The 27319-nt window shown below is 39.4% G+C and overlaps 1 pseudogene; it reads right to left on the bottom strand.

Annotated features, from left to right (window-relative positions):
* Nucleotides 1–1050: 1050 nt before the first annotated feature.
* Nucleotides 1051–21850, bottom strand: LOC148126905 (uncharacterized; annotated as a pseudogene).
* Between the last annotated feature and the right edge of the window lie 5469 nt (nucleotides 21851–27319).

The following is a 27319-nucleotide window of genomic DNA, read 5'->3' as shown; positions in this document are numbered from 1 at the left end:
AGCAATTTCACAGGATGTGTTGGTAGCACACAGATTTTCTTATTGGATTGCTCTTCTTTCTCCTTTCTTGACCCTCCAACCAAAATAGTAGTTTTAAAGAAACAAATGGGTTTTTTTAAACAGAACTTTAAAAAAATAAGTTTATCTTTCTGACAGTTAGTATGACCTACTGACATAATGCTATTGTTATAATTAACTTGATGTTATAGTACTTAGAATTTAATTCCATAACTAGTAATCCATCACTAATATCAGAGTACCGTTAACTTTTTTTTAAAAAAAATTAACCTGGGACATTTGGCATGCTGATTACCTTTAGAGATAACAGGAGTAAAATATTTGTGCCCACATCCTGCTAAACTAGTAGCATTCGTGGAGGGAAAGTCAAAATGGACAAAACAATGAACAGCACATTTAGAATATCCCTTTTGAACATGTGTCAACACTTGTACCTAAAAGGCAACATTCCATCTGCTTATCTTGCCAATTTTACCACTCACACAACCACCATGGATGCTGTTTCACTGAATGTTACCAACAATACCTTCACTTGTACATAGAGGTGCGTTATTGAGAAATACTTCCATCTTACTGTCTTAGCATAATAGTTACATTTCCCAAATGTCTAAATCAGAATTTCTTAACATCCTGTTTAGCTGAACAAATTTTAATGGCCTAATTTTGTACATCATAACAGGTAGAGCCTGTTCTGGTGAGCAAATCAGGCTAAGCCAAAACCAAACAACCCTGGATTCTGGATAACAGAGTTAGAACTCTCCAAGTTGAAGTTAAAAGATGTCAAGACATAACAACTCAGCAGTTTGGGACCTTACAGCTGTCCTTAGTTTAGAGGGATCATTGCCTATAGTTACCCTTATTATTTATTGGTTTAAATTTGTTATGGCTGCCCTCTCCAACGGACTCAGCGAAACAGTTCAAAACATAAACAACACAGTCAGTCTGTGATAAAAACAGCCAGAACAGTAGCATAAACCACCAACAGGGACCCTACAAACACATTAACCCCAAGCTTGGGAATAAAGCCAGGCCTTACGGGTTTTCTGAAATCGCAGGAGAGAATGTGCTGTCCATATCTCTGAGGAGAATGTTGTTCCAGAAAACAGGGAGCATGGCTTCCTTCTTGCTCCTGCAAGATGACAAAGTTTAATAAAGAGGAGCTGAAGAACACATACCCTGCCATAACATACCAGATTGGTAGAAACATTTACAGATAGGCTATCCCTCAGGTCTTTCTTTTACAAAGAATGCTGTCCACAGATTAAAATGCCTTGGGTTTTTTTTTTCTCCATAGCTCATTTTCCATACAGACACCACTTATCTGGAGTTTCTGTCTGACCCAGTCTTTCTGAATGGATTACCAAATCTGCATTTCTAAAAGCTGGCCTTGGATTTTTCTTTTAACACTGTCCAATCTTTTTCTTGAAAACTTTCAGTGATGGAGCACCTACAATGTTTGCTTATTTGTTTAAGGGAAAAGTCCTTTAGATAAAAACATATTATCTGCCAGGATATAAGAGAATTCACTCAAAATTCATTGCCTGCTATCTAGACAGTTATTTCTGAATTTCTTTTGTCAGGCATTGCTTTTAATGAATTAGAAGGCTTCAAGGAGATTCCAATTACTTTTGCTTTGAATGTAGGATTCAAGTGATTTTTTAAAAAAGCTTCCCTATCTGTGATCCTTGGTTGTTGCTTTTGCCTGCCAAGAAAGGAAGGAAGGAAGGAAGGAAGGAAGGAAGGAAGGAAGGAAGGAAGGAAGGAAGGAAGGAAGGGAAAGGAAAGAGGGACGGAAGGAAGGAAGGAAGGAAGGAGGGAAGGAAGGAGGAAGGAAGGAAGGAAGTCTTACAATAGAGCAGTGGTTGCCAACCGGTGGGCTGGGGACTACTGGTGGTCTGCGAGAAAATTTTGGTGGTCCACAGAGAAATGTCCCCTCCAAAACACCCCCCCCCCAAAGCAGTTAATCCAGGCTGTGCAGGAACCCAAGGCTTTGCCACCCACATGCCCCCCCCCACTCCCTAGCCCCCACTCTTCAACTGAGCACAAATCTTCAAAGCACTGAAGTGCGAGTGGCGTGGGAAACTTCGGCCGGGTTCCTTGAGCTAAGGCAGAATGCTGATGCCACAAATGCAAGTAGAGCGAAGCTCCCCCACCTTCCAACCATCTCTATTGCCACTTCAGCCTGCCTGTGCCTCTGCCCCCTTCTTGTCACAACAACACCATTACCTCATTCTGGCCAGTGAGGGCTACACTGCTTTTTGTATGTTGCACCACCCGCAAATTTGCACATTACATGTGCCACCCACTACTGCGGAGATTTCCAACCCCACCATGGGCTGGTCCCATATCCCAGAGCTGCAGTACTCACAAGATTGGCCCTTTGGTCATCCTGGAGCAGCTCCTCCAGTCCATGGCAGGCTGGTGCACCCAGGTAGAAGAGTAGCTGCTCTGGGATGACCAAAGGGCCAGTCCTGTGACTACTGCAGCTCTGGAATATGGGACTGACTTTCCCACCAACATCAGCAAGCCACCATCAGTCAAAATTCATTTTAGTGGTCCGTGTGATTTAAAATTATGAATTTGGTGGTCCATGAGGTCCAAAAGGTTGGTGACCCCTGCAACAGAGTGCTGGAGCTGTCAAAGAATTCAGTACATTGAAATTGACCTTTGAGGACCCATACAGTCTTGATCACAGATACTATACATCATTCAGACATGACTGATAGTGGATGGGACTATTTACTCATGTAAGCTGATATTTTTGGCTTTGTTAGTACATTCCAGTATTTCACAGTGGGATCCTTCCACTTCTGGCCTTTGAAGTGAAGTCATCAACAGCTGAAACTGACTTCCGCTTGCAAAATCCTGTTTTACTTAACACTGATCTCTTAAATATTTTTTTTAGTTCATGGTTGTTGCATATAAAGTATTTTATTCTTATGCATGCAAATTAGCCACTACCTTTTTTTTTTTGTAAATTTTATTTGAGTTTTCACAAAGAGAAAACAAAAATACAAATATAACATCTTTTTTGAAAGTAGCATAATCCCGGGTTACATTTCTTCATACAGACACAAATTCAGGTTCATGCTCATTTTTATATTCTATTCCATATCTTATTACTATTTTACATTTTCTGCATAGCTTCTCTCTTCTTTTAATTGTCTCAATTTTATTTTAATTATCTCATCTCAATTCAAATCATTGCATTTATATTTTTTGTCTGTCCTGTTTCAATTATCTATTATCTTTTCTCATTAAACAAAATTTCTCCTGTAGTTACTGATTGGAGTATGACGCCTTTATATCTTTTTCCTAAAGTTGTAACATTCAATATAATACATAACTTCCATTCGGATTCTGCTTGGTACATTCTTAAAATACACACTGTATTCTTAAAAAAAGAAAAAATTATAAATGTATATAATTAAAACAACATTCAATTCCAATTCAATTCTATCGTTAATATTAATATTCATTAAAATCTTAACATCTTTAACATTACTTTTCAATTAAATATCATACTTCTATGGGAACAATTATAAGCTTTCCATAATTAATCCCCCCCTTCACTTATATTTTATAAAACATTAACTAATTAAAATGTTCCCGTTCCTTCCTAATTCAATTTTCTCGTTTATTTTATTTCACTTATTTTATTAACAAACATTTCACTAAATTACATGAACTATTTTATCCCTCATTTTAATCATACGTTGTTTCCAATTTTCTAAAGTTATTTCTATTGCTAATATAACAATACAATCTTATGTACCTTTACAGAATCCCTTTTCCAGTTAGATTTTCACCCATTATCTCTAAATAGGTCCTGTTTCTCTATATCTTGCTCCAGTCCTTTGTAATTTCTTTTCCTTTCCTTCTTCCCTCTCTTCTTCTCTCTCCCCTTTTTACCCCCTTGTCTCTCTTCCTCTATTTCTCTCTTCTGTGTTCCCCTTTTCTGTTGCTTTCTAATATTATACTTATTTTTTGAATTATTTTTCTTTTCTTTGGTTGTTTTTTTAAGTCTTAAATTCTCCATTCTCTTTCCCCGCTTTCCTTTTTCTTCCCCACATAAAATTGCTTGCTCATTAAAGATGGCTTCTTCTTTGTCCTAGTCTTCTTGTTTTGCAGTCTTTTCTTGTTGTTTCTCATAGTTCCAAATCTCCATTTCTAAGAATTGAAAAACGAAGCCAAAAGAACCCTTCCCTTCTTGTGCATCTTCTTTGTACTTTTTAAGTTCCATTTTCAATTCATCCAGAAGTGGTGCCATTGTATAAATTTTTAAACAACCACCCAATTGATTTTAGTCATTCAAATATAATAACCAAGAATCCAAAGATCACCAAATAATCCAAATACACTCAAGCTGTTTCTTTTTTGCTCTTTTTTTTCACTTTCTCTTCCTGGGGTTACTATTTAGTTGCAAAGTTTCAGTTAAAATGTATCTTTTAGAAGTCTTGTTGAAGTTTTACTGTAAATTCTTTTTAATTCTAGGCAGTCTCCTCCCTCTTCCAGATACTGCCCTTATTCTTTTTCTCTCCCTTCCTGCTTATGAAAAAGAAAATTTTTAATGTCCAGAAATCTTTATTATCCCTTTGACATTTTGTTTTATTTTCAACTTAATTGCCTGTTGATGTCAAAGCGGATTTTTCCGATTTCTTATTTAAGTCTCTTAGTTGTCAGTATAGGGAAGGAGAGAGAAGGGGGAAAAAAGCCAAACCTTTCCCTTTTCACTTTCCTTCACTGCTTCCGACTCTTCTTTGGGACCGATCTTATTTTTTTGTAAATTTAAATTCCAGGGTACCTTAGTTGTTGCTTTTACAATTTAACCTGGTCAGCCAAAACTTTCACTTCTTATCTTCCTCCTGCACATTCTTTTCCAGTCGAGTTCTTCTTTGTGGTGGCCATTTCTGACCACCGCTGCAACCGCCTTCAGGAAAGGGAGTAATGGCCAGCTGAGGAGGAGAGATGCGGCTCTCCTCAACCCTGCTGGCAGTCTCCCCCCTCTTCACCACCTCTACGGGGTGGCTTAGCCCTGAAACCAGCTGGCTCGGGGCGCTCCAGCAGCGAGCCCAGACAGAAACCACACACAATCACAGATTTCTGTCTATCGCCGAAGAAACTTCAAACCGGAAATCCAAAATTTAGCCACTACCTTTTGACTGGCTTGCAGACTTCAGTGTTTCAGAACACTCACATGTTGTATATAGATTTCATTGTACTGTGTCTAATCTCATCCAAAGTATTATTTTTTTAAAAGATTGGAGGAGACTCTAGAAAGAATGCAGCTATTTGGAATAATAGAAGATCCCCTGAAGAAAACATTTCAGTTTTACTACTATACAGTTACCTTATTTTCCATATATGATACATCACACACCCATTGCTTTATCCAGTGAAATTTTTCTTCCTCTTTTTTTTTTCTGTTTGTCTTCTGCCTTTCCTCCCTTTCCAGCATTTCTGCATGCTGCTGTTAATAAACCTTGCTCTGACTTTATATTGTTCAGAAAACTGGCATTTCCAGCCAACTACAAGCTCACTCCTGTAAGGGAGCCAAATTTGGGGATGCACAAATTATGGGCCTATTCAGAGTGGTTTCCATAGTTCAGGCAAAGAAAAGAAAAGTTTCCAGTAAGCCTTGCAAGCTGACTATGTATGGCTCATGAATGCAAACCTCTCCCACAGTTGTAATTCAGGCCTTTGATGGAGGATGACAGAATGATTTACTGCCATTTTAATTAGATTATTTGTTTTCTGCCTTCAAAGTATCAAGGCGCGATGCATTCAGAGACAGCTAGTCCACTTAGGACTGCAATTCATTTATCCTTTCTACATAGGCCATTAGGTTGAGATATCACCACAAACTGGTCCAAATCATTTCACTATCTTTCAGGCTGATGACATTGCCTTTTCATTGGTTGGGTCATTCTTTTCTCCTTTTCTTAATAGTACAGAAGCACAAGAGCGGAGAAGCACACACTCATCTCTGTTAATTGGACAGTGACCAGGCAACACATTGAGACTAGGAAGAGTTTCCTTCAAAAGGGGACTGGAAGGACAAAAGCTCTTGTCTCTTCTTTACAAAACCATGGTCCACTGGCATTCTTTTGTTACACCAAGAGCTTTACCAGGGTTTGCAGGATCCCCCCCCCCCCACAAATAATAATAATAATAATAATTTCTTTACATTTTGGGGACGGAGAAAAATGTTAAATTGGTGATTTCTATAGTCTCCTGAAACAAAGCTCAGATATTCGCAATTTCTGGCTTTGTAATGATAATTATAGTGATAATGCCATTGGTGGGGCTGACATTGCCTAGCTGCTATTGGTGCTTTCAAGTAGAACCCCAGTCACTTCTGGTCACTAGTCACGGCCCTTTGTAATCATTTTAGTTTGCGTTGCTGCAGGGGCATGATCCCTGGCTTCTGTGAACAACTGCTCACAAGTTCCTAGACTCTATAGTTAGCTCAGGTCTCATGTTGATTCCCTCATCCTTCTGCCCTTGTAAAACAGTGCCAGACTTTTTTCAAAATGTGTGAATATCCATTCAATCCACCTATAAGACAGCACTCCCTTAAGCACAAAAGGTGGATCATTAAAAAAATTATTGGAAGTGTGAATCCAATGGTACTAGCTCTTCATTCATTAACCACATGATTTATTAGCCACAAGGGAGACAGTGGGCATGTAGCTAGGGAATTATGGGGTTACTCTGTCTTTCTGTTTGTAAGAACAAAGTGTTAACTTGAGGACATGTCCCACTTGTCTTTGTTCTCAGGTAGACATACAGTTCAACCTCTTTGCCTTTACAATGTAATAGTAGGCTTTGTTATAACCCTGACACATTTCCTGTAAATAAACTCTTTTATGTAATAGTCATGAAAATTGCTTCAATAATCTTTGCTCAGATCACTTTCCTGCTCTCAGTACACTCATAATATCAGAGAACAGTTTAGCCTCCAATAATAACAAGTCTAGCTTTCTGAGAAAAAAGTCAATGGCATTCTGAAAGACAATGTTTCTAATACCAATAGTTTCACTGTTGCTTCTGCCAATGGAGATCCTATTTTTAATTTGATGGGGGCAGAAGGTACCAATTTGCGTATGTGAAAGACATGTTGGTCACTTACCACTGGACTGCAACTTTCGAACTAGTACCACTGCTAGCTATGGAGCCAGAAAAGGATTCACTGCAGTGTTGGCATTCCTACTTGGAGCTCCTGCTACAAGTAAATTCTGGGTTCAAATCTAACTGGGCTCTCCATAGAACACATAAGGCAAGTCATTTGGAGCAGAGCTGAAGTTTATTCGAGAAAGCATATGGCAATCAAAGGTTGCAGCTTGCAATGGAAGATACGGTTCTCAAGGGTCTAGCGAGATTCTCAGTCATTCAGGTCATGGTTGTCCCAAAGGTGCTTTTTCAAAATGCAATTGGACTTTCTGGTTTTTCTTTGAAGGCATTTCTTTGAAGATGTTACTTTCATTCCCAACCATCCAGTCAGAGCTGAAGAAGCTTTTGGGATGAGAAGCAAAATGTTTTCAAAGAAAAAATAGAAAGTCCACTTGCCTCTTGAAAAATCACCTTTGGGACAGTTCTCAAGTGTTTACCTTTAGACTTTGCCCAAAAGGCTCGATGGTTAGGCTGCTGGATTTTTGGGGGGAATTTCCTACTCATTTACCATATCAACTGGTTTAATTGACATTAAAATAGCAGTTAGAGAATGGGATCTTTTACTTATGAATTGGTGTAATCTCTGTATCCTAAAAGGAAGCATTACCTGAATGGCTGCCACCTTTGGCCAGTTTCATCCTCTTTATGAGTGTAAAGGATTTCCACATCCTGAGACATTTCTTGTGGTTTTTATTGAGTTACTAATATTTGCCAATTTCCTAGTGGAAGACACACTTAGCCAGGTCACCCCAAGAGGCAGAACAGCTGAAGTGGTTCTTTGTTCTGTGACATGTGGTTTACTAAGATCAGGCATGGCCAAGGCTAGTAGGTGTTGTAGTTAGCTGGCAGCAGGTGCAGACAGTTGAGGAGAGTGAGGACTCAGATGAAGGGCCAGGACCATTAGGGAGTGAACTGCTGCCTTCAGAGATTGTGGGGTCTGGTAGCAGTGATGAGGAGGTTCCCAAGGAGCCTGTGCCAAGTGAAGGATTGCTCAGAGGAAAGAACAGTTACAACAGCACAGGCCACTCGGGAGTAAGGCTGCAAGGTAAAGGCCCCTCCTTCATGAAGATAAAAGCCAGCTGTGAATGAATGCACTTTGCAGAAGGCAAAGAAGTTTTGAACTCAGCCTCATGGACATTACAGTTGGCATTTGAAGACTCTTGTAAACTATTTCTTATCTGTTGTTGTTGTTTTTGTCAGACTTGAAGAAACTTGGCAAGGCTCTTTCTTGTCAGAGCTAATTAGTTGGAAGCAGCCTTTTATCTGTGAAGAAACAGGATTCTTAGCTGAAACTTAAAAAGATTATACTGCTGCCTTAGTCTTATGTTTGTTCTCTTGGAACCAGCTTTGGGTCAGAACAGTAGGTGATGGCAGGAGTGACATAGACTATGTCAGGAGTGTTATGGAAGTCACTCCAAAATTCTTGACAGTCATGGTCCTCTTTAATATCAACTACCACAGGAACAAAGGAGATTGTTCACAAATAGGAAGAAAATATATTAAAGTTACCGAAGATGATACAAATAGCTTAAAGAGAAATCCTTTGAAAACTGTTAGTGTTCTCCAAATTAAATAGTGGGAGAAACATGGCAACTTTTATTTTATAGTGATACAAATACTTAAATGTCAACCAGTTTGTTCCAAAGATGCTTTTTCAAGAGGCAACTGGACTTTCTTGATTTTTTTGAAGATGCTTCACTTCTCATTCAAGAAGCTTCTTCAGTTCTGAAGAACATCTTCAAAGAAAAACCAGAAAGTCCAGTTGCCACTTGAAAAAGCACCTTTGGAACAACCATGACCTGGATGACTGAGAATCTCAATCGGGGTGGGATTCAAAAATTTTAACAACCAGTTCTGTGGGCGTGGCTTGGGTGGTGGGCATGGCTTGGTGGTTATGTTATTGGCTGGGTGTGGCCAACTCAATATCACTCACATCGAGGCACGCATCTCCTCGCCTGGCCTCTCATGACTGTGGGGATGCTGCAACAGTCGTAAGTGTAAAAAATGGTCATGTCACTTTTTTCAGTGCCATTGTAACTTTGAATGGTCACTCCACACAAGCAAAGTACCAGCAAAGGAGGGAAAGAAAACTCCAGACAGGTTCCTGAGACAGGAAGCCTAGTCCTGCCAAGAATGTAATAAGGGTTAACGGAGAGGCAGTTTCTGTAAGCAACACCAGAATGTTTCCTTCCTGTCTTCCTTACAGGATTAGGCCAGTAATTTCTTCTAACAACTCGTTATCCGAACTGCTTAGAATGTTAACAACCGCTTCTAGCAAATCGGTGTGAATCCCACCCTGATGTTCATAGATATCAACCAGTTTCTTTTCAGGTAGTTAGGCTGTGTTTAGCATTTGTTTCACAACAAAATGTGAATCTGAGATATAGGCATCCTGTTTTGACTAAGCTCTTTAGGAGACTTTGCGCACATCCTCCTGGAAATCAAACTTGATTTGTTGTTTGCTAATTCAGTTGGGGAGCATGTTTTGATCATCACAAATTGAGAAGGGAAGAATCATATCTCTTGGAAAACAGAAGGATCCAAAGATGTCTAATTCTTTAACATCTGTCTTCACCCCTGGTGTCCTCCAGACATTTTGAAATAAATCTGTTACTATATCTGCAACCAGTATGACCAATTACAAAGGAATTTGGGAAGTGCAATACTAAATACCTTGAGACAATTGGTTGCTCTTTCTCCAGCTTGCAAATACCTGCACATTTTACCACCATTCTGGAAGTATGATTCCCCCATTAGGCTCTCCTTGCTTCTTACTCACTGCATATGCTCATCTTCAGTGATAACCAAAAAATGAATCACTGGCAGAAAAACAGAAATGCCTAGGGAGTCTTTCTTCCTGCAACTGCAGTTTGTATGCTGTGCCATTTACAGAGATACTGCAGTTATCTTAACAACTGAAATGTACAAAGGCAGCCCAGGCTACATTAAAGAGGCTAAGCTAAATGGGAATGACTGGATTTAATCATAAAGGTTTCTCATCTCTCTTATTCACAAACACCAGAATCCAACATTTAAACTTTTGTTTGGGTTTTCTAGGCATCTTAAGCCAATGTGGTACCTACTAGGAATCCTCATCCACTTAATTGTTTTTTTAGATTCCTTTAATTAAACTGATTAAATGAGAGGCCTACACGATGGCATTCTCTTCATTTCCAAGAAAGCCTCTGGGAACTATATGTTGTCTGGGCTCATAAGACATTCATAGAAAATCATTAGTGATTCCTCCCCACCCCCCAAAAAAAGAAAATAAACAGTGATGGTAAGGTGCATGCTGAAAGCAGTTAACGAGTAGCAAAGCCAATCACAAATATCTGTCATGTTTTAGAGCTGAACATTTTTTCCCTCTCCCCAAGCTAGTTGACAAAACCATGTTTTAAGGGCCTTCCAGTAGGGAAGGGTTGGACAAGGTTGGGATAACCTCATCTCACAGAGAGTAATGATCCACGGGGTGGGATTATGGCAGAAAAGGCTTTCTTCCTAGGTCCCACCTGACAACACACCCTAGCCAAAAGGACCAGAGGTGGTATTCATCAGGTTCTGACCAGTTCAGGAGAACCGGTAGCAGAAATTTTGAGTAGTTCGGAGAACCGGCAAATGCCACCTCCAACTGGAGATTTTACAGTATCCTTCCCCTGCCACGCCCACAGAACTGGCAGAAAAAAAATTTTGAATCCCACCACTGAACAGGACCCACAACATGCCTCTCCTGCCAGATCTGATGGATGGATCAATGTAATCAGGGAGAGGCAGTCCCCCAAATAATTCAAGCCCCATGCCACGTGTAGGTATCACAAGCACAGATTTTGGAGCACACATAACTGCCTGTGGTGTATAATTCCTAAATTTAGAACAGCATAGCACCATCATGGCAAGTAACACTACTTCCAGAAATCTGAAACCTATTCATGTCCTTAGAAAGAAAGCATAAAAGGCAGGCCTGCTGTTTTTATGAGGAAATTTCAGAAGCTATCTTCTCAAGAAAAAAATCTGAAAAAAAGGGATTTGCACTGTTACAGTGATACTCACTGTTCCCTCATTTGCAATGTCACCAAGATATTTTCTTCTTGAATCATTCTGACATTTATTGTTTTTTTTTTATAAAACAAAATGCATGGATTCATTAAAAAATTATTTATTTCAGTAGAAAGCCTGTGTCACTGAAGCAGGGCAAGATAGATGCTTATATAGTATATACTCTCTTAATCAAGCAATAAAGCTGGAAGGAAGTTAGATTCGTGCTATAGCTTAAATTATCTACAATCAGTTATTCTCATATTATATCAATATTAATTCACAGGAAACCACTAGCATTCTTTAATCCATGCTAGTCTAATCCTCTACTTTGAGCTGTGGTGGTGCGGTGGTTAGCGAGCAGTACTGCAGGCTAACTCAATGTTCACTCCAGGAGTTCGATTTCACCGGCTCAAGGCTGACTCAGCCTTCCATCCTTCTGACCAGTGGTGGGATTCAAATTTTCTTACTAGCGGTTCTGTGGGCATGGCTTGATGGGTGTGGCAGGGGAAGGATACCGTAAAATCTCCAGTCAGAGGTGGTGTTTGCTGGTTCTCAGAACTACTCAAAATTTCAGCTACCGGTTCTCCAGAATTGGTCAGAACCTGCTGAATACCACCTCTGCTTGCAAGGTTGGTAAAATGAGGAGCCAGATTGCTGGGGGCAATATGGTGACTGTGTAAACCACTTAGAAAGGGCTGTAAAGCACTGTGAAGCAGTATATAAGTCTAAAGCTATTGCTACTGCTACCTAATGGTTATTCAGGTTTTTATAGCCAAAATCTGAAAGCCATAGAAGAGGTAATGCTTTCTTTCCCTCCCTCTAAATCCTCCTTTAATAATGCCATTTCAACATAGGAATTTTGCTTTCCATATGCAGCAGTGAAGAATGAGTGTGAGGGAAAGAAGCTTAAATAGGAAAGAACTGAATTTCCACTTTCTATGCATTGCAAATTGGTCTCAACTAGGCATCTACCTCCTTCCTTTGGAATTAAAAAAATTAAAGAGGAATAGCTGAAAGTAATTTGACTGCTGCCACCCCTAAGGCCAAAAGAATTGACAACCGACATCAGCATTTGATTAAAAAATCCCATGCTGTGATCAGCAAGTGTGATCAGCAAGTGTAGTCCAGTGGATAGATATCTGGCTTTAAATTTTTACTTAGTCTGCTTATTAATAGCTCCATATCTGGTCAGAAAAAGATGTTGAATGGCTATGTGAAAATACAATCCTGATCCACTTTCTCTTCCTCCTTCTCATGTTTTCCCTCAGATGCAAGAGCCACTCTTTGATCAACAAATGCCATTATGGTACCCTGCCATGACACTGCATGTTCAGCTCAGCGCCACCCAAGGAGGACAGATCTTGTCACCAGTCCTGGCCCTTTTCCTCTTCAATACTTTTATAAATGATTTGGATGAAGGGGTAGAAATATTTATCAAATTTGCAAATGACAAAATTGTGTAGGATAATTTCTGTCCTATAAGATAGAAATAATGTTCAGAGTTACTATAAGAGATTAGAAGAATGTTCTAAAATTAAGGAATGGAAAGTTAATGCAAAGTTCTTCATTTAGGTAATAAAAAAAATCTCTGTAAGGCAGGTTATATCTGGCTCGGGAATGCAGACTGAATATAAATTGGCAGTATAACATAGCTGCAAAGCAAAGAAATTCAATTTTGGGCTTCACCTTCTAAATCAAAAAAAGTAATTATTCCATTATATTCTCATTCTGCTTATTTGTCTTGTGCACTTCCTAAGTCTGCTAGGTACCTATATTATTTTTCCATTGCATTAATATGACTTTCCTTTCATAATTTAATATGCTTTAATAAACAAAATTGTACAATTTCAAAGTTCCTTATACAGATACTCCTTGTTTGACAATCATAACCTAGCAATTATAATTGGACCAGCAACTTGGTTGTTTTGTGATGCAGTCCCTAAGCAAAACAGCATCAGTGCTTATGATCTCACTTCAGCTTTGCTTGCTTTGTTGTTGTTAGCTGTGGAGTCATATCTGATCCATCGTGACCCGATGGACAATGTTCCTCCAGGCCTTTCTGTCCTCTACCATCCCTCGGAATCCATTTATGCTCATGCCAACTGCTTCAGTGACTCCATCCAGTCACCTCATTCTCTGTTGTCCCCTTCTTCTTTTGCCCTCAATTATTCCCAGCATTAGTTCTTCTCCAGTGAATCCTTCCTTCTCATTAGATGGCCAAAGTATTTGAGTTTCATTGGCTTGCTTTACCAAACTGCAAAGGTCATAAATGAAAAGATTGCTCAAAAAGTTACTCTTCCATTACCTTTGCAACTGTGAACAGTCTCTAAATGAGACAGTTGGCTAACAAGGACTACTTGTATACCCCAGTGAACTTCAACATATTTTTCAGTTAATGGAGTCACTGAATATATCAGTTGGCCCACATTCTGATTTGTAACAAAGCAGAGAAGTTTATCCTTTCCTGGTGCTGACTGGTGACGGTTATCTCTACTAGTGGTTATGAAGAACTGAGCTGACCTTTGCTAACTATAGATGGCAATCAGAGACTTCTCAGGAGTATAGATCTGGCCATGCAATAATTCTGGTAGACTCCAAAAGTTGTTATGCAGCATCTTGTTCTGTCAGCTACTTTTCAGCAGTTAATTGGTTGCACTTCTTCTCAGAGATTGTTCCCCTGGGTTACCACCTGAAGGAATCTCATGGAAATTTGACATCAGTCTGTTATTCCTTCCACCCCTTAATCAATTTCTCTACATTGACTTTCTTCCTCACAAACATAGAAGGATTAGCTAACTGATCAGAATATTCAGCTTGTTATAGATTGTTATTTGTCGGAAGTGCAGACTGACTGTGGTCTTTACAATAATTTATCTCTTGTGTGTAACAATGCCTAACCAGATTCTAACCCAAATCTTGTAAAAAGGTACTCAGATGATCCAAGATGATAAGAGTTAGACCCAATTTGCTTGGCCTTTTCCAATGTTATCCTGACAACCTTGATAGCTAATTTCATTTTCCCATTGCTGTGGGAAGGGCAAATGTGGACATTCAATGCTCCCACTATTTCTAGTCTTAAATTCCTTTGATACAAATTGCAATATATTAATAGAGAATTCTATGACAGTTATTCCAGTGGCTCTTAAGCTTTCTTATCACTATTCTAATTCTGATATCTGGCAGCGAGTTTATCTCACCCAATTTAGAGTAATAGTCAACAGAAGCTATATTTTCTCTTGTCAGATAAATGAATCTTTTCCCAGGGCCATTGGTACCTCTTGGGAAAGCAGGGGTTCCTTTTGTGATCAGTTCCACAATGGGTTGCAAATATTTCATAATACTATATGTAATGTCCCATTCTGTCACAAATAGTTTTCAATTCCCAGGTGAAAGTAGTATCTTCTTTTTATTATGACAAGTCATAGATCATCAAGGACAATTGCTCTACTACCCTTGAACAGGATTCCATCTTGAACACCCTCTTCTCCCATGAGAAATATGGTGCTTCAGCTGACACTTCATATTTGCTTCAGGCCGATCTGAAAGACAATATCCCTGACTACCTCTATAACTTCATATTCATATACTGTAATAATAATATTTAATATGTCTGTAAATACCATTGGGAAAGTGGTTGGCACTTAAGCATATTACTGACTCTATGTTTCCTTCTACAAAGCTTTTTTTACTTTCCAATATATTGCAAGGTATTTACCTGGATGCTCTTCAATGTGCGTAACATACAGTAATGTTGTAATCTCATTAACATTTTTGAAGGCTCTTGGAAGCACTTAACAGTTGTTTCATCATAATGGCTTCCATAGATTTATGAGTTGAAGGATCTGTGCTGATTGCCAAATGTAAGTTGATGGAAACATTCCCATACCAAATAATACTGGTGACAGTATTTTTTTTTTAATCTCTGCATAATTCTATTCAGTTTCAGATAATGCTTGGCTGGCATTTGTAATAGGTTTCTGTCATTGTTATAAAGCAGCTTCCAGGCCTGTCTCTGATGTGTAACGCAAGTTGTTCTCCAGGATTGTAATATCTGATATAAGGAGGTTATATCTTTAACCTTGTCAAATGCTTACTGATGACTTTCTGATCATTGCCACTCAATTTCCTTGGGTGTCAGCTGTCAGAGTGGTTCACAGTGATCTGCAAGACCTTTGCAAAACTTTGCCAGAAGTTAACTATTCCTGAGAATATTTTGATTCCTTTCACATCTACTGATCTCAGCATCTCCAGATTGTTTCAATTTTCCCAGGATCAGCTTGTTGCCTCTCTGCTGTCAAAAGATGTCTTATATAAAGCATTTTTCAGTCTTAGCCACAGCTCATTAGGATTCAGTGATATGTTTCACTTTCTGCACCATTCCAAAAACAGATAACTTTTTGTCATGGTCCATTATTGTTTCTATTTCAATATCTCTTTCCCCAGCAATAAGGAGGTCATGAGCAATTATTTTTATGTCTGAATTGTTTCCCAGTTCTTGATATAATCTATGGAGAAACACCTTGAGTGCTAGGCTCGTTTTATGCTTGCATGCATAACGTACCAAGACAATGAAATGGCATTGCAAAACTGATCCAATAGTTGGCTCATTGCCCAATTAGTACGTGAAAGCCAATTATCCACATCAAATATTGATCAAATAATTGTGTTTTAGTAAACTAATAAGCTGTTCATCTTGCAAAGGCAACTCTTAATAAATATTGAGTTAAGATTACATACTGCATCATCAATGGGTAAGAAATGGCCAGTTTATAAGCTAAAGGTGTAATTGCAAGAATGGACCCCAGCACCAGGCTCCTAATCCATGCCATGTCAATGTCCATTAGTGCAATTATATATTTGGATTATCAACTGTCCAAATCCTACTTCAGAAGTTCCACCCACAGCAAAAGAACTTGTCAGCCCAGATGGAGCATCTTCAGGGCTGGCTCAGCCAGGCCAGCTGAAGCTGTAGAAATGGGAAGGGGAAATAGAGATAGCTGGGGTTGTGTACCCATAATAAAATTCTTTCACCAGGGAAGCAAGATTGTTCTCACAGGTGCTGGGAAGGCATGGACTGAATCCAACTGAACTGGGACTGGACCTGATTGGACCATTTGATGGACAAGGGACCTGGCGGCAAGGACTTGGGGTTTTAGTTTGGGTGTGGAAAAACCTTGGGTATCTCAGAGTTGGGTTTTCACCAGCTGTGACAATATGACATTCCTAAGAAATTCTTACTTTGAGGAACCTCCAGGCATCAGAGTTTTGATTGCACTGGATCTGTTATTTGGAACCCTGACAGAACCCTTGTCATAGAGATCTGAATGAGGATCTACCTCCGATGTTTCCGTGTCAAATTTCCTTTTCCTTAAAAAAAAAATATCCCAAATTGTTACAGCTTTATATCCATTTTCCAGGTAGCCCCATGACTATATTGAGTGTTTATAAGCCAAATCTTTTAAGCCAAAGATATAATTGCACCAATGGATATTGACATGGTATGGATTAAGAGCCTGATGCTGATGCTCTCTGGTGCAATTATACCTTTAGCTTATAAACTGGTCATTTCCTACTCACTGGGCACCCGATTGATGATGCGGTATGTAATCTTATTTATCGAGAGTTGCCTTGGCAAGATGAGCAGCTTATCAGTTTACTAATAAATAATTATTTGATCAATATTTGATGTGGATAATTGCTTTTGAGGTACTAAGTTGATCAAGTGGTCAACTATGGGATTGGTTTTGCAGTGCTGTTTTATTGCCTTGGTAGGTTGTGCACGTAACATATTACAATAGTTCACTACAATCAGTTTCATAGCTTGCATTGCTCTGCTTCCCAGCAGAGGTCTAAGGGCCTCGCTTTTTCCACAAATATAAAACTGATAGTATTTATGCTCCTTCAAGATGTAAATTTTAATTCTGCACTTATCTCTTATTTTTTTAGAGAATTTTCATTATATAGTACAGTAAGAATACTGTACCTAGCATCATGGAATAATAGGAGTCCCAGAAGAGAAGAATGGATGTCTGTGGTAACATTCAGCAGGTAGCCTCAGAATTCAAATGGAAATGAATATATTGCTTGTTCATTAACATTTCTGCAAATCACAGTCTTATTTTTCCAGTATTGTTCACCATGTGTACGTTATGTCTGGAGCTGCTAACATCACCATCGCAGAATATCTTCACAATGCACAGAAACCTTATCATCTGCCTGCACCATTTTTATTTTGGGGTCAGAGGTTTTCTCACAATCCTGCATTGATTATGTATCTCATTTCTGGGTTACCTGCTAATATTATGACTTTGTCCTGAAAAATTCTCACTGCTCTGCCCATTTCTGGACAATAAAATAGTGTCCTGAAGTGGGTGAAGGAAGACATGCAGCCAAAGGTAACAGTCCAACTTGTTTATTCAGTTAACCCGTCTGACAGCTCCCCTTTTATAGGGGGCTATCAGACGAGCCAGCCAATCACATTCAAGAGATTTTCCCACCTACACCGTGGACCTGAATGAAAACTTCAGTTATACTAAAAACACAACACCCCTCCCTTCTTATTTTGAACTGTAACCAATGAACAATGACATCACTTAACATAGTCACGCAAGTAGGCGGGGCTTGTACTCATCCGCTCTGACCTGCGCAAATCATTCAGGAGTGAGGCGGCGGTCAGACCTGATGGGTCTGTTGTTGCTTCTTGTTCTACCTCTGGAACCTGCTGGAACTCCCCTTGGGGTGTGTTTACTTCTTCCGGAGTTGACTCACAGTTGCCCTGCTGCCAGTTTCCAGCTTCCCCAGGTATGTGTGGCTGTGGATTCTCCGCGTTTGAGTCTGCTGTAATGGGGAATTTGAGGAATTTATTATTCTCTATTGGAAGGTTGTTTTTTGTGTAGGGTTTCCCTATTCTCCCCCTTAATTGGTTGATATGTCTCCGCCATTTGTGGCTGTCCTCTAATTCCACTTTGTAAGATCTAGAGCTTGTGATAGCTACTATTTGTCCCAGGATCCAGAGGGGACCTTCCATGTAATTTTGTGCATACACCCCATCCCCTATTTTGAATTACTGACTCTGCTGGTGGAGTCAGGAGGTTTCTCATTGGAGTAGTTGGGGTGCAGTCTATCTAGCCTAGTTTGCAGTTTTTTCCCCATCAATAACTCAGAGGGGCTTTTATGTGTGGTTGCATTAGGTGTGACATGTTGTATTAATAGGAAAGTGTCTATACACATTTGCCAGTCTGCTGGCCCCATTCTTGCTGACGTCTCTTTCATGGTTCTCATGATTCTCTCCACTTGGCCATTCGCCGAGGAGTGAAATGGTGCTGTTAGTGCATGGCAAATGCCCCATTCTGCTAGGAACATCTCAAATTGGGTGGAGGTAAATTGGGGCCCATTATCAGAGACTAGGACATTTGGTAGGCCATGCATTGCAAATAGTTTCCTCAGGATTTTAATTGTGGCCTCAGTTGTTGTGAGTGCATCAATATAATTTCTAGCCATTTTGAATACGTGTCCACAACTACCATAAACATTTGCCCATGGAACAGTCCCCCAAAGTCTATATGAATCCTAGCTCATGGGGATTTTGGGGATCCCCATTCCTGGGGTTGCACTGCCGGTGGTGCGGGCCTTGATTCTTGACAGTTCTTACAGGTTCCTACCCATTCTGTGATGTCTTTATCTATATTAGGCCACCACACATAACTTCTAGCTAACATTTTCATATTAGCTATTCCTGGGTGACCCGTATGCAATAATTCTAAAATTTGTTTCTGTAATTTTGGTGGAACAATAACCCGCTCCCCCCATAACAAACATCCCTTGATTGCCGATAATTCATGTTGTCGGTTATAAAACAGTTTCAACTCCACAGATACTGGCCTGTTAGGCCATCCCCTGCCAACCCAACTCAGTATTTGCCCTAAGGCTTTGTCCTTTGCTGAAAATCGAGCGATTTCTATCACAGAGATTGGGCTGGGTAATTCCTCAATGAGGAGTATGGTTGCTGCCAGTGCCGGGTCTTGTGCTGTTTACAGCCATGGACAGTGGCTGAGTGCGTCTGCATGCACCAGAGGTTTTCCCGGGCGGTAGATCAGTTTATAATTATAGGCAGCTAGAAACATTGTCCATCTCGTGAGTTGGGGGGATAGAATAGTCGGAGTGGGTTGGTCTCCCACGAGTTGTCCTAGCAGTGGTTTGTGGTCGGTAATGAAAGTGTCTGCCATATAAATATTCATGGAATATTTTAATGACAGCTATTGTGGCCAATGCCTCCTTATCTAATTGGCTGTAGTTTCTTTCTGCCCCTGAGAGAGTCCTTGAGTAAAACGCTATATGGGCCTCAGTGCCATTAGGCATGCAGTGGCTTAGGACAGCTCCGACCCCAAAAGGGGAGGCATCACAATTGAGGGTGACAGGCAAAGTTTCTGAGTATTGGACTGAGGACAACAGTTTTTGACAGCCGTGAAAGCAGCAGCCTCCCATCTTCCCCAAATCCATTTAACCTGTTTCCCCAGGAGTTTGTGTAAGGGTTCCATTATAGTGGCTTTTCCAGGGAGAAAAATACTATAAAAATTGAGGAGACCTAAAAATGCTTGTAGCTCAGTTTGATTTCTTGGAATAGGTGGTTCCTAGAATAGCCTTAATTTTTTCTGCGGTTGGGGTGGATCCCTGAGCCATCTACAAGGTATCCTAAAAAAATCAACCCTGGGGACTCCGAATTTGCATTTTTCTCATTTAACTTTTAATCCTGATTCTTGGAATTTAGATTGTACTTCCCTTAGCCTGGTTAGCAATTCATCCTTATTTTTTGCTGTTATTAAAATATCATCAAAATATGGGATGACTCCCTGAATTCCCAGTGGGAGGAGCTCCATGAGGCTTTGAAAGATGCCTGGAGCTATACTGATGCTGAATTGAAGCTGACGACATTTAAAGGCACCCCTATGGGTTACAATGGTTTGTGCCTCAGCCATGGTATCATCAACTGGGAGCGCCAATTGGCAAAAATTTTATTTTTCCCCAGTGACTGCAATAAGTGCTGCATTATGGGGACAGGATAAGCATTTTATTGAAGGGCCTTATTTAGGGTACACTTGTAATCTGCACAGATGCGGACTGATTCATCTGCCTTTGTAGGGGTGACAATAGGGATTTCCCATTTTGCATGGTGTACTGGTTCTAACATCCCTTGTGCGATTAATTTGTCAAGCTGTTTGTCTATTTTTGGCTTAAGCACGAATGGTACCCTACGCAGTTTGAGTCAGATTGGGGCAACCTGGGGGGGTCAAGGTTAAATGAAAGAGGGGTCCCCACATACTTGCCCAAATTGTCATCAAAAACGTCCCCAAATGCCTGGATCAGTTCTTCAATGCTGTTATCTGGTATCGCATGCACACCAGTCACCTCCAATCCCAGTGCTTCAAACCAGTCTAGTCCAAGGAGGCTGGGTAATTTGCCTTTGATGATCGTCAGACTCAGGGGTCCTTGAAACTGTTTAAATGTTACTTGAAATGTTCCCATCCCCACGACGGGGATATGATTCCTTTGATAGTTGTTCAAATAAATTCTCTGCTATTGATGGTGATGTTGATCTTTCTTGTTCGTGTTGAGCTGGTTTTCCCAATGGTTGTCTGGAATGTTGGTTTTCTTTTTTCCATGGTTTCCATGCTTGTTTGGCTTTGTACTCTCTCTGTGTATTGGATGGGTTGTTTCTGTGGGGTGCCAGCTGGCTGGCTCTGCATACTCTCGCTAAATGGCCTTTTCAATTGCAACGCTAACATATGGCTTCCTTGAATCTGCAATTTGCTCTTGAATGATTCCCACCACAACCGGCTCATGCAGACTGTACTTCTTCAGTTTTTGTAAATTTCCTGTTACTTTTGATTCAGGAGACATCTTCTTCTTTGTCTGTTGACTCTTCCAGTTTGTTGTGATCTTGTTGGGCTGTGTTGCCACGATGCACGTTATTTGGGCTTTTGTCTTCTTGAATTGTTGCCATTGCTTTGATTGAAGTCTCAGTGGTTCTGGCTTCATCCAGTGCTATCTTCAGGGTGAGGTTGGGCTTTGCTAGTAACCTCCATTGAAGACTCACATCCCGACTCCGCAGATAAGTCTGTCCAGTAGTAGATCTTCGAGGTCTCTAAATTCACAGTACATGGCAGTCCTCAGCAACGTGGTGATGTAATCATTTATTGACTTGCCTTCATTTTGGCTCTGGCGGTGGAATTCATGCCCTCGGACAATCTTAGATGGTGTTGGTGCATAATGCGTTTGGAGTCCTTTTTGGATTGTGTCCCATGACACAGTTTGAACTGCTGCTGGAGCGATCAGTGCCTTGGCTGTATCAAAGATTTCGGAGCTGCAATAACTCAAGAATAGTGCTCTCTTTCTGTTGTCCGAGAGTGCTTGTAGCTCATTGGCCTCTAGGAAACAATCAAATCGGATCAGATAAGAGTCCCAGTGTTCAATGGCTGGGTTGAAAGGTGCTGGTGGGGTGTGCGTGGTCATCTTGCTGAATTCAGGATGAATCTTTCCCAATGACTGATTCTGCTAGTCCACCTTTTGATCAGCTCTTTTGTTTCTATTCTTCCTAGGATCCCACCTTCATCACCAGTGTTCTGTAGTGGGTGAAGGAAGACACACAGCCAAAGGTAACAGTCCAACTTGTTTATTCAGTTAACAGTGAGAATAGAATGGCTGAACCCGTCTGACAGTTCCCTTTTTATAGGGGCTGTCAGATGAGCCAGCCAATCACATTCAAGAGATTTTCCTGACTAAACTGCGGTCCTGAGTGAAAACTTCAGTTATACTAAAAACACAACACATAGGATCCAGTGGTGGTATTCAAATAAAGTTGCCACCGGTTCGGTGGGCATGGGTTGGTGGGCACGCTTTGCGTGTGTGCACACACTTTGCATGCACACATGCGCCAAACACGCACTTTGCTCAGGTGCAGAGGCATTTGCACAGGCACAGAGACATTCTAACTCACCTCCTGCAAGTCTGCACGATGCCGGTTGCTGCAGCAGCTGCCACACGGCGCTATTTTGCGCCATGCAAAGCAGCTGCACTTTGAATTCTGGCCATAAAAGTGAGTATGGGAGCCCGGGTGGGCAGGTGGGCCAAACACAGAGCAGCAGAGAGAACTGGTTCTGTCTCCACTGCTCATCGCCACTACCAGCTCTCCAGAACTGGGCAGAATCGGTCGAATACCACCACTGATAGTATCAAATCAGCTTTACATAGAAATTGTTCATAGGGATGCTTCTCCTTATTCCATACAAAATTCACCTTCTAACAGGGAAATCTATAATCTCTTCAAGATTAAAAGGAGCTCCCAGCATCTATAGCAGCCATATATCCAGTCCTGTCTCATCTTCTTGTTCTGTTTCTTTCACTTTATTTTATTGATTAGCCCTTGGGCTATATCAAAGTTTGTTCTGTTTCTTAAAAAATAGTGCTTCATTTTGTTTGGATATTCTGTAAACTTCCATCTGCTTTACAAGATATTCAGCACTCAAGCCCAAGGATTTATACATTGCACGCCCATTTTCTGTGATGAGAGAAGATAGTAGGTATACCTTTTATTTTTCCTCCAATCCTAGCAAGAAAAAAACATCAATATTTCTTCTCGCCAGTATTTCCATGCTTGCCCTAAATTGATCACTGCAAAGTTTAAGGCCACCAGAGACTTCATGCCTTGCTTTAAAAATAAGATGGAGGGTAGGAGATAAAATTTGTTTATAGCTGGATCTTCTGCCACCGTAGTTCATTAAGGAGTATTTCTTTTCAGCTAAAATGCTTGGAACACTTTAAACTGGAAGTCAGCATAACTTTTAAAAGCAACCCAGTTTTGCTACTGTATCTGGGGAGAATTATGAGAGTAACTATTTCCATAATCTGTATATTTTCTCAGTACTCATCTTTCTGTTCCATGAACTATGGAGTAAGTTCTAACCATTTTTAAAGGATATGTTCCCCAGGTAGTTGCCTATACTTCATCCCAGTTTAAACTCGTTTACTTGTTTAGGTTTTAAGGTCGCATTTTCCCTCCTCTCTTGGCACAAATCTTGTCACACAGAAAACTTGTTGGCCACTTTAGGCTATTGCATGCATGACCTTTCTCCCAGGTTGCTAGGTGGCACAGTAGCTAGAGTGCAGTACTGCAGGCTACTTCTGCTGACTGCCACCTGACTGCAATTTGGCAGTTCAAATCTCACCAGGCTCAAGTTGACTCAGCCTTCCATCCTTCCTAGATGGGTAAAATGAGGATCCAAGATTGTTGGGGGTAAGATGCTGACTCTGCAAACTGCTTAGAGAAGGCTGTAAAGCACTGTAAAATGGTGTATAAAATCTAAGTGCTATTGCTACTTTGGCTCAAACCATAAAGAATGCCTGTCTTTTTCTTTTTGTGCTCCCCTCCTGATTTAATCAATGATTAAAGCCTAATTTAATCAACCATGGCTTTATATGAACTCAATCAGTGTTTATAGTCACATACTATGCTAAGCCATGTTTAACTATGATTTATCAAATAAATGATGATTTGCTCCATTTTCACATTATACTAAGTAATAAAATTTGGTTTAGAAGCCACTAGGGTTGTATTCAAACAACGCACTAAGTAAATACCAAAGAAACTACCACAATATGTAGAGTAGAATACTTATTGGCCAAGTGTGATTGTACACCCAAGGAATTTGTCTTGGTGTATATACTCTCAGTATACATAAAGTAAAGGTACATTCGTTAAGAATCAAGAATCATAATGTACAACATTTAATGATATAGGGTACAATCAACAATCAAATCATACTAGGAAACAGTCAATATAAATCGTAAGGATACAAGCAACAAAGTTACAGTCCTGCAATTACAAGTGGGAGGAGATGGGTGATAAGGAGTGATGAGAAGATTAACAGTAATAGTAGTGTACACTTTGTAAATAGTTGAACAGATTGAGGGAATTATTTGTTAGGCAGAGTGATGGCTTTCGGGAAAAAACTGTTATTGTCTCTAGTTGTTCTGGTGTGCAGTGCTCTATAGTGTCATTTTGAGGGGAGTTGAAACAGTTTATGTCTAGGATGTGAGGGGTCTGTAAATATTTTCACAGCCCTCTTCCATGTAATATGTGTCATATCCATGTAATATGAGTACCATGTTTGGACACAGTGAAACGGGTGAAAGTAAAAAACAAAAGTACTTGCAGATGTTGCTTGATAACAGTGTTTCTCAAACTTGGAAACTTTAAAATGTATTCAAATCCCAACATACTATACATATTCAGGGAGTTGAAGTCCCAACATCTTAAATTTGCCATGTTTGAAAAACACTATTTTACAACAAACCTTGTGCTGTGATTTTATTTATTTATGTTTATTTATATCCTACCTTTATCATTTTTAATAATAACTCAAGACGGCGAACATATCCAACATATCGTTCTCCTATTTATAATGTATTTCCAAGCAAGATTTTTGTGTAAATTGTTCTGACTCATCCACAAATGGTTCAAATGTTCAAACATAGTCCTCTTTCATGTATAACTTCTGACTTTTCTTACCACTTGTTTTCCATTATTCTTTTTGAAAGAAAAGATGAGATAATTAATTACTTAAAGAAGGAAGTTTTAGGTGCTGTAAGTTTGAAAGAACCTTCTATACATCTGGACTTTTATAAGGGTTCCTAGATATTGTTAAAATCTATGTTTTCATTCCATTACTTTGTCTTTTTCCTCCTACAAAAATAATTAATGAGAGAAAGATATAATTGTTGGACATTATATTTAGATTCGTAACACTAGGAACCATCTTTCTGAAAGAAAGGAGAGTAAGAGAATGAATAGTTTTGGGTATCCAACCGTTTCAGTTTAAGTGCAGAGCCTTAGTTCTGTCAGACTTTCTATATAAGAAGGAAACATTTTTAGACATTTTAGACATTGACAATCACAAAAGGAACCCAGTACAGTTAACTGAGAATTGGCACAGCTGGTGACTGCTGAGTTGAAGCAGGTATTTGTGTGTAAATTTTAGTGTAAGTTTTTTTTTTTAATGGACACATTTATTGTTTTTCCATTGGAAGACAGAAAGTGTAAAGCCTTTTTTCTGCCTTAACTTTCTATCGCTGTTATTTATAGTTGAAGCTATAAATTCATCACTTTAAAAAATAGTTGATTTCTAATTCATTGCTTACCAACTTAGCTCAAATTTTTGCTTGGCTCAAAAACAGTAGGAAACCATTATTTTTCCACTAGAAGCAGTTAATATAGATAAGTATAAAAAGTCTGTTAAAAGTTTTCTGATAGTTTTATCAACTATCAGAACTTTTGCTATCCAGTTTTCACTGAAAATTCAACCTGTGCCTAATATGCAGCTGGGAATATGGGCATGCACAAGTGCACAAGAGAAGGCAAATAATGACACATACAACATCATGATACAGATTATGTAACTTGCATATTTATTACAACACCATGTTATTGATTCATATGCATAATTTATTGCATCATACCATATTGTGATGTTGCGGCATATCATGGCTTGCTACAGAAGCCATTGGTTAGTGAATTAAAACTCAGAGCTATAACTTAAGCTTATTAACCCTGATAACTTCTCCAAGTCTTTAGATGAGTTTCTAATTTAGATATATACTTAATACCTCTAACCCTCACCTGTTCATAAGACATAGACGTTTGTATTTTGAAATATACAGGTGATGAATTTATGATTAGAATTCAGTGTCAAAGTGCTGATCATGGACCTGTTGGAGTGGAACTAAAAGTACTTTGTTTTGCTTTATTGCTTGCCTTTCTGCTCTATCAAGCATTTCTAGTTGCCATGGAATCAAATTGAAAAATTGTGTGTCAGCCTCAACTTTAGATGTAAGATTATGTGCCTGCTGTCTGGAATGATATTGTCACCTTTCCCAAACTCCCAACAGATGTTTCCTGGCCTTGTTGGCCTTTAGAAATACCATACAATCTTGGCTGATTCCTTGAGTTTCGGGGCCAAGATGATTGGATTTCCCACTTGGAAATATACTTTACCCCTTCAAATGGAACAACTGATTCTGTGTTTCTCTAGTGTAACCTAGATTGCCTTTAGGTGTCTTTAAGTTATTCTCACATTATTATGTTATTATTTATTATTAACTGGTTGTCTTTCTTCCATTGACTTTTTCCTGTGGTCACTCTCTAGAGTTGCAGTTACAAGCTGGGTGGCTGGTCCCTGATCACTTATTAATGGATGTTGTTACCTCTGTAATTAAAATTTGTTTCTATTTCTTCATTTTTAAGGTTATTGTATGCTACTCAGAATTGGGCAGCCATATAAATTTGATAAATAAAATTTGTAGGGTACCCAGTTGACAAAAAAGAAATCTTGTTGAACAACATCTCCCATCACCACTAGTTTGTGGGTCATGCTAGATAAGACTGAGGGGAACTAGAATCTCAAACCATTTGGAGAATGTAAATGTTCTCTGTCCCTGGAAAGTCAATGAACAAGCAAGCAAGCAATCATGCATCTTTTGCAAGGTATAAAAGAAGAGAAAGCAAACAAGGCTGAAGAAAGACTTATCTTTACTGTCAGCAGGAGAAATGAAACAGAAAAGCAGGATTTAGGCATTTCATAGAGTATATCATTCTTGATATAATGCTGAAAAAATCAACCTCAAATATTGGTGTTCTGATTAATGAAAAATTGTTCCAGCTAAGTGGCTAAAGTAAAATGGCTGTGTTTCAGAAGTAGCTTTGTATCACTAAGTTTCTTACTGAATAAAGGTGCATTCAGATTCCTTTTCTTTATTCTTGATTTGGAGAGTTGGGTAGTCTTTGAACTCTTTGGCCAAGGAGCTAGTCTCCTATGGTCCTCATGACAATTTAAGACCTCTGGCTCATATAAATCTTCCCCAATCTGATGGTCTCATATGCACATATTCTATTGTTTATTTATAGAATATAATTTATTCTGCAACTTCTTTTATTTCCTTTTTAGGAATCTGTACTGCTAACATAGCTGAGTAACCCATTTGGCACACCCATCTGTACATACATATAGAACAAGCAATGAAAGTATACAGATCTAGTACACGT

The sequence above is a fragment of the Pseudonaja textilis genome, chromosome 2 (assembly GCF_049901715.1).
Source record: "Pseudonaja textilis isolate UNSWEBS1 chromosome 2, rPseTex1.2, whole genome shotgun sequence".
Taxonomy (NCBI): Eukaryota; Metazoa; Chordata; class Lepidosauria; order Squamata; family Elapidae; genus Pseudonaja; species Pseudonaja textilis.
This window is presented reverse-complemented; position numbering and strand designations above follow the sequence as displayed.